General features: G+C 34.8%; 1 protein-coding gene across 1 annotated transcript in view; it reads left to right on the top strand.

Annotated features, from left to right (window-relative positions):
* The first annotated feature begins 5,251 nt into the window (after positions 1 to 5,251).
* Positions 5,252 to 9,356, top strand: part of LOC101744414 (uncharacterized) — a 78,044-nt gene continuing 73,939 nt past the window's right edge. The window contains exon 1 of the mRNA XM_012692318.4: positions 5,252 to 5,730. The gene's annotated coding sequence lies outside the window, so the exon portion shown is untranslated. The remainder of the gene's footprint in view (positions 5,731 to 9,356) is intronic.

The following is a 9,356-nucleotide window of genomic DNA, read 5'->3' as shown; positions in this document are numbered from 1 at the left end:
ATATTTATATTGAACTAGCGACCCGCCCTCGCTTCGCTTCGGAAACATTAAATCACACATGAAACCAAAAAAATAAAAAAATTTTTTTTTTTTAAAAAAGTAGCCTATGTTCATCAGGGACAATGTCGGCTTCTAATGGAAAAAGAATTTTTCAAATCGGTCCAGTAGTTTCGGAGCCTATTCGAAACAAACAAACAAACAAATCTTTCCTCTTTATAATATTATAGTATAGAAAATGTGTTTATGTTTAAAATAATATTAAAATAAAACAGTTTAAGGTATGTAATGAAATTCGTAACTATTGAAAAAATACAACTTGGTTGGAATTGACTAAGTCTCTCAATAGATGTCGCTAAGGCTGTTAAATCTTATATTTAAACTCATGAATAAGCAGTGATTTTAAGTATTTTGTTGAAGGTATACAAAGTGTTAGTAAGAGCAGGGCCGGACTTAAACGTAATGCCGCTCCTGGGCACCGGAAAAAAATCCGCCCCAATTCTGGAATTTTACCTAAACTTATAATTTATATATTTTATTTTTCCAAATTAAAATAACTAATTTATTGCAGAAACTATAATAATATCATATGTTATATATTCCAAAAACATAAATAAATATTTGTTTTTTTTTTGTAACAATTATAAATTTTGCACTAAGGGTGACTCATAATTATATTACATAAAAAAAAAAACTAATTAAATTTCCTTAATTTCAGAAAATAGAAAAATCGATTATTATTTTAAATGTCCAAGGAAGTAAATTGATTAAATCATTTGGATTATTAATTTTTACTAAAAGTGCCTAAATTATAATTCACAAATAATTGATAAATTGAATTTATTGAATTATCAATTAAACAGAAAATTATTAATTTATAGAATTTATTAATTACATTGAGCAATGTTCACAAGGCTAAAAAAAATTTTTACTTTATAAATTTTGCCGCCCTAAAAAATTTGCCGCCCTGGGCACTTACCCCGACTGCCCCTAGTGTAAATCCACCACTGAGTAAAAGTCAGAAACACTACAGGTAATATTAGTTACGAATATTACGAAGCTTTAGCGATGTGACAGCGGCAGATTCATCATCATCATCTTTTTTTTATTGCATAGATCAAGCAAGCTCGCGGTCCACTTGGTGTCAAGTGGTTACCGGAGCCCATAGACATCACAACGTGAATGCCGCCATCCCCTTGAGATTTGAGGTCTATTGTATCGATTGTATGGTAATTAGACAATAACTATTTTTGTGGATTTTTTATTTTTATTACATGATGTCATTGATTCTTTGGGAAAGTCATTCGTGAACATGTGTCAAGAACATATTTCATTCATCTATCGCCTTCTTACTCTATCCACATTACCAGTGGATGGTAGAATGAGAACTAATTCTGGGTAATTTGATGGGTACGTTTTCGTACCATATTATCATCTGGGATTGTGGTGGAGACAAGTATAGAAGTGATCGCAGCCCGATGGTTAATAAGCTATGGTCATGACCTATGCAAGTGTAGTGTTCGCTCACGTGGCCCGCACTAACTTGAAACCCTCTTGAGGACCTCTTGAGAGTCCGCACGGGTAGGTACCACCACCCCGCCTATTTCCGCCGTGAAGCAGTAATGCGTTTCGGTTCGAAGCCGTTGTAACTATACTGAAACCTTAGAACTTATATGTCTATGGGCTCCAGTAACCACTTAACACCAATAGTGTAACTTCACTAGTTTGGAAAGAAAAAAAATTGTTTAAAATCAAAAACTCCAGGCAAATTATACATAAATATAAAACAAATATAAATAATATAATATATATAATATAAATGAAAATGAAACATTAAAGAAGCTTTACAAGAGCCTTGACAACGTCAGGGGAAAACGGGATTTATAATAAAAAAATAAAAAAACCACTTAACACCAGGTGGGCTGTGAGCTCGTCCATCCATCTAAGCAATAAAAAAATAAAAAAAGTAGATTACGCGAAGCACTGCTCTTGCTAGGGTCAGTGTTAGCAACTTCGCCAGGTTTGAACCCTGTGAGCTCACTTGCTCAGTTACGCTGACATAGCCTGTCAAGGCTATCAGCTTAGGTAGGAAAAAAATTAGTTAAGCCTTTATTAGATTCTAGTATAAGTATCGATATTTTTAAGTAGTTGTGCTCTTGAACGATTTCGATGTTGCAATAAAAAAGAATAGTGTATAAATCACTAGTGACAGAGCATCCGTTCTTGCACCCGCTCCTACTAGATCTTTGCCCAATAGCCGCGAAGTAATCATGCTTTTCGATTTGATAAGTAAAGGAGGCGTTGTTCTAGAGTCTTAGAGCTTTTACAGCGGTATCAGCCGCAGTGTACGGAAATAAATTATTTTTCTCCTCGTTTTTATAGGGGGATTTCCACATTATGGGAAGAAGATCTTCGATAATGCCAGGTGCACGAATACATAATATAATTGGGGCGGAAAATCCATTCTATGTTTAATTGTAGGGGGAAAGGAGGTAGGAAGGAAATATTTTTTATTCTATTTAACAATTGTTATGCGGATGATTACAATGGCCACTAGAGCCTCACGAAGTATGATATGTATAAAAGAGCATATACAAAATACCCAATGAATTTGAAGTGAAAAATTATATAGAGCAGAATTTTTATTTTTATTTTTTTTATTGCTTGCTTAGATGGGTGGACGAGCTCACAGCCCACCTGATGTTAAGTGGTTACTGGAGCCCATAGACATCCACAACGTAAATGCGCCACCCACCTTGAGATACAAGTTCTAAGGTCTCAAGTATAGTAACGACGGCTGCCCCACCCTTCAAACCGAAACGCATTACTGCTTCACGGCAGATATAGGCAGGGTGGTGGTACCCACCCGCGTGGACTCACAAGAGGTCCTACCACCAGTAATTACGCAAATTATAATTTTGCGGGTTTCATTTTTATTACACGATGTTATTCCTTCACCGAGGAAGTCAATCGTGAACATTTGTTGAGTACGTATTTCATTTGAAAAATTGGTACCCGCCTGCGGGATTCGAACACCGGTGCATCGCTCAACACGAATGCACCGGACGTCTTATCCGTTAGGCCACGACGACTACATTAGGCCACGACGACTACTTGTTGTAATTTGTTTTATACTTTTAGATAGGATAAAACAAATTTATTTTTATGCGAAACGTTGAAGACACCGTTTTGCGCGTTTCATGCGAGGATGACCGCTGCGTTTATCACGGCGTCACAAGTCTACGCAGTCTTCCTGCAAACATACATCAGTATTGTGTTTCTTATGGTTGATGTTTAGATGAACGCTCAATATCAGAAAACATAATGTAACGCGTATGGCGCAAAGTGTACTTGAATCGAATGATATCTTTTCGTCGGAGCTCAAAACTCGAGTAATTGAAAAAATAATAATTGAATACGTAAAATGACTAGAGGCAGCACTATGTGGGAATGAAGTTCTTGCTCTAATCTAGTTATACATTATTTTTAATTACTAGTCAACAATGTCTGTAGGTTATTAAAAAAAAAACAAAATGAATGGCAATTATGTATGCGAAAAACAACACAAAAAGTCAAGCCCGCTGAGTTTATTTGGCGGTTTTTTCTCTCGGGACTGATTCTTTTTCCAACTGGCCAAAACCAAAAATACATATCTATATATTATATAAAAATGAATTGCTGTTCGTTATCTCGCTAAAACTCGAGAACGGCTGGACCGATTTGGCTAATTTTGGTCTTGAATTATTTGTGGAAATCCAGAGAAGGTTTAAAAGGTAGATAAATATAAAAATGCTCGGAATTAAATAATAATAACAATTTTGTTTTTCCTTTGATGTGTCCCCCGTCGAACGGATCCCTTTTGTTTGTTTTAAGTTTATTTTATACAAAAGTTTAGGTCTTTTATTCATCGATTGAGGCACTACGAAGTCTGCCGGGTCAGCTATTTACGAATATAAATGTGAAGAAAAATGCAGGTTGTTAAAATCAATTGTATCTATCTATTGTATTATAGGTATTGGTTCGCAAGTACATTTTTGAAGTGAAACTTCCTTATCGGCGTTGGAAAAAAATTTACCGTCACGTTTTTCGGTTACGCGTCACATTTTTCCGTTACGCGCCATCTGTTTTGTATTCATGTCTATGATAATAAAATCCTTTTGTTTAAACTTTATCTAATTTAACTTTTTTGTATTCATGTCTATGATAATAAAATCCTTTTGTTTAAACTTTATCTAATTTAACTTTATTTAACCAATTTCTAGAAAGTTGCATGTAGATCATTTTTCGAAAAATAAGGCCATAAATAAGTTTCACTTCTTACGTGTGTACACTAGTACACGCACACATTTTTTTTTTTCATCAACTCATTATTAAAACATTGAATTTTTGTTTACATTAAATTACATTATTAACAAGAACATTAAGAACAGAAGCAGTAAACAAGAATTTACACTTTACCGATACAATAGAGAGTGATACCTATAAAGTTGTCAAAAAAGATATCGTTGGTTTATTCGCTTGTAAAATCGCAGGATGAAAATGGAACTAAATTGTCATATTAGCAAATTGGATGTGTCCTTACTTATTGCTGTACTCCTTAAGTAACATTGATCAGCTAACCCAAGAAGGTCGACAGCGTGTCTGCTCCCAGTGTTACTCTCAAAATAAATTTGTATTTGTATTATATACGGTATATTCGCATTATTTGATACGAATGTACTAACGGACGATTGCCTAGTATCTATATATTTCATCAGTGGACAGCGGCGTTCAACATAATACGTGTACGAGTGCCACAGTGACCTCTTGAAACAAAATAGCCCGTAAAAATTGTTAACCAACCTTAGAAAAAAAAAACAGGATTAAAATTATTCCACACCGTATACACGTTGATATTTTGTGGAATTATAAAGGCTTAAATCATCAAAATTTGCATAAATCGCTTATTGTATATACATATACTTAATATAACACACAAAACATTATTGTTCTTAATCTAAATAAATAAAACTACGATATTCAATTAAAATTAATTTTCGATTTAAATGTTATCTTTGAAGATACACTATTTTGTCGTACAGTTTATTGGTCCATAGCCCAGATAGGTGACTCGACACGGCGTATGCTGTTGCACAAACTCAAACTAAAATTATTGACTAGGTATTATAGAAGTATAGTCGTGGGGCTACGTGCGGCAGCGCGGCCGTGCATACCGAATCGTAAGATCAAAGCACGCATAGGTAGGTACTTACTTTACCTACTCCAACACCCACACCGACACGTCGTGTTTATGGCACTGTGCCTGTGGCAACGCACACAGACGTATCATCGAGGCAACACCAATAAAAGTATAATAAATGTTAGCAAGACATAAGCGCAGCGTACGGTACTATTTGTTCGGGAGGGAGGTTGGAGGCACTCGCACAAGCAAGGGAGAGGCTGTGTGGCGCTGCCAGCCAGTTTACCGTTGCAAGGCGCGTAGTGCGGCCGGACGCTGGACCGTCACCCGCGCGCCGCCGGCACCCTGAAGCTCTCTGACGCTGACTATATTCATTATTCTCGAACATACCATCACTATATAGACTTAACAACCCTCTGTGTTTCCTTAAGGGTTATATGAACTTAATACATTCTTAGAGATCTCACATAGAGACGAAGTGCTACAACTCGTGCCTAACTGGAGTGCTAATCTGATTTCAGACTATTTGTTGGATCGTTTCAACTTTGTTGAAGGTAAGAAATTATTTATTTAATAAAAACTTTAATCTAATTGGAATGTTTACAACACTTGTTAGTGTTTCTAATATTCTTATTAGATATATTGTATAGTTTCATCATTTAACTATTATTGTAAATTATGTATATTATTAAGTATATAATGTACACATGGATTAGTTCGAATAGATACTTAAGATTATAAAATAAGCGTGATACACTTTTTTCTCATATCCTCTAAACTCTTTATTTAAAACAGTGGTCCAATAGAAGCTGACGTCTATATTCAATAGAACTAAACTTACATTTTAGCCTATACTTAATGCATATGAACAAATACCGCAGAACAAGTATAAGAAACATTTGTAGAGTTTATCTAAATATAATATGAATCAAAAATTTAGCGATTCGTAAAACAAAGTTTAGTAATATGAAATTTAAATACTTAGTCATGGCATACAATGAAATATCTTACGTTATATCACTCTTTCAATTGACTGCTTTTTTTGTCCTGTTCATAATAATTTCAAACTGCGGCGCCAAAATCAAAGAGCTAATATACTAAATGTACTTTTATTCGGGGAAAATAATAAATAATTAATTTTGAAACTAACAGGAGAGGTTTGACCTGAACTGGAAGCATGTGACGGAATGTTACTTACTTAATGTGTGAGTTGATTTATGACGGGATACTGGTATTGTATTTGGAACTTAACGGTATAGGTGATGCCCCGTAAGACGGCTGTCGTGGCCTAATAAAGAGCAAATTAACGTATCAGAGTTTTTTGCAAGGATGCTATCTTTCCTTATGTCTCCAATAAATCACGTTTTTTCAGTACTTTTTAAATCTACCAGAATTTACAAGTCAAATACGATGAAAATTTTAAATTATATTGAAAGTTATTTTACAGAGGATTATCGGCGCGTTATGTTAAACTGTAAATTTATTATAGGTTAGTGAAAAGCCCGGAGTCGTAAACTTTTAAAACAAACGCAGTTTTGATGTACGCTTTTTTAAAATAACAATTACAACGATTTATGTCCGACCGAAATTGAGATGACCGAATTCATTAAGAGCTGTTGAACATTTAATTAACATACTTTCTTTATTTTCGCTTACCAATGTCAGTATTCATAGAGTTCGTTTGCTGCAACGTTTGAAGTAAAACTTTTTTAACAATAAAGGAAAATTAGTTATTTCCTTATGTACGGTATTCATAGCAAACTACTCGTTTCGATACACGAAGAATTGCAGGTGAGAGTCAACAAATTAATTCTAAGTCGACTAACAAGTTTTTTAATCAACTTCATTCTTCATTTAGGTGTTAAGTAAGATGATTGTTTGTTTTCATCATGCCGATTAGTTACATCAGTTTTTGAGCTTCTGTTATATTCTATTGTTTATTTTTTCAGATCATAATTTTATCTATACGTTTTGTACATTTTGTGATATTCCATTTGCAGACAATTTAACGCTTTTAGACTCTTCATTTTATATTGAATATCATAAAACAAAAGCGTAATTTATTTTCTTTGTAGTCTATAATTTTATTTTATTTTTTACATCTGGTAATAAATTTGCAACGATATTTATGGGCTATTGTCGAGAGAAAAACGACAGCATGATACCGGATCTCAAAAAACGATTCGGTAAACCCAATAACTGTTTAATTGTCGCCGAGAACTCAATAAAACCTTTATGGTTACCGTGAAGTCTCACTTAAATTAAATATAATAGGTATCTGTTAATAAAATGTACTTGCCAATGTTAAAATACATTACTTAGTATTTCGCTGTTCTTGAATTCCGAGTTCATTTACAGTGAGATTTGGAAGGTCATTGGGATTCCGTATTTTATTTGATTGAAATGATTCATAATGATCATGACTCATTTATCCCCTTCTCAATCTATGACTGTCACTGACAAAGGAAAATATCTTCTATTTTTTGGCTATTGAACGCTTCGCTTGTCTTACGTATTTACCGATGCTTGTATTTAATTGTTCATAACTGTAAAATTTAAATGAGGAATTACAAATACGCCTTTTTTGCTTACTTTAATCGTCATAGTTTATGAATACGATTATTTTGTTTCGTCTCACTCACCAAGTTTTATATTTATGTTTAAAATACGGGGTGTATACTAGGACTGAAGTTGAAGTTTAATAAACTAATGCCTCTCGGAAATAAAAGACACCATTCATTTGCTATCCGTGAATAGTTTTCCTTTTAGTAAGGTCATATTTCGTGAATCTGCCATGCAACTTGTATCCTCCCTCATTTCGCGGAGATACTGTTCGTCATTTGTTTTAATCATGTTACAATATATACAAAAAAGGTATCATCTATATATAAGTATGCTTGTCAGGTGGTACCCATTACACAGGGAATCCTAAATTGGGACCGGATGACCGTACGTGATTTGTCCCCAATTATTATTATAAAAAGAAAATTTGTCAGTATATCAATCAATAATTTCTTTTAATGGACGATTTCCAAACATCCTGTATATGTATGAGTTAAAGTTGCGCACGTGGCTTAAAGTAACCATGATCTGTCTAGTTATGAAATTTGAATTCTTAGCTCCACACGTTGCCATCACATTGTTCTGTATTCTCGGCTACACTGAACAATTCGTCACGATTTGTCCTTTTCAATGCGTTCCAATTTCCAGATATTAAGACCTGAACTAGATTTTTTAATATGAATGCAGTACATATTGTCGTTAGCAAGTTTTTAATTATTCAAGAAATATTATGATTGGATTATTAATGATTTGAATAAACAAGTATAAAATATTGGGAATTATGTAAAATAACAACAATCAAAGGTCTTATTTTGAATTACTTAAAATTTTGGGTAAAGTGTAATCACGTGAAAAACCGCGTGAACCCTAAACTTAGGCAATATAATGGGACGACACTAGCAAAGCCTCGTACGTAATTTGCTTGAAGCACGAGTACAGTATAGTCGGGATGACGAAGTTTTGATTTTAACTAGTGTATGGAAGAGCCAAAGCTCTATATTTTCTATATTAGAATAGCGCTTCTTAAATCAAAACATTCCCGTACATATAATACAGCGTTTCTGAGATTTTGATTCGCAGCGACTCCGATCCGATGCTAGATTCAGGAAAGCACTGCTCGTACTAGAGCTAATGTTAGCAAGTTTTCCCGGGTTAAGTCCTTGAGCCCATCTTTTTTTTATGATTGAAGGATTACTGGTGGCCCTGATGCCTTTCCAGTTTCAGCAGGACATGTGGGCGAGCAAAGGGTCAGCCAGGAGGGGTGGGATTTGCTAACAGCTGCCCGAGCGCCTCCGAAGAAGACTTAACAACTCGAGAGCAGTTGCTTCGCAAATGAATCTACTACCGGATCGGAATCGCGACCCGCTGAGAAGATCCGGCGAGAAATCAGCGAGCTGATGCATGGGTTAGGTTGCACGTCGAACTCTTTGTCGAGTTCGACGAGTACGGTTAGTAGAGTCCCTATGCCTGCTCCTAGTGTTAGAGCTGAAGGCGTCTAATGAATGAGTCCATCTACCAATCCAGGCGTAGTTGATAAGTGGTTATAGCCCCTTACGCTACCAGTGGTTAGGTAGGGTAAAAATGCATCTTACTGATGAATCAGAATCATACCATAGTA

Source organism: Bombyx mori, chromosome 15 (genome assembly GCF_030269925.1).
Source record: "Bombyx mori chromosome 15, ASM3026992v2".
Taxonomy (NCBI): Eukaryota; Metazoa; Arthropoda; class Insecta; order Lepidoptera; family Bombycidae; genus Bombyx; species Bombyx mori.
Note: the sequence above shows the minus strand (reverse complement) of the source record. Positions and strands in the feature narration are given on the sequence as shown.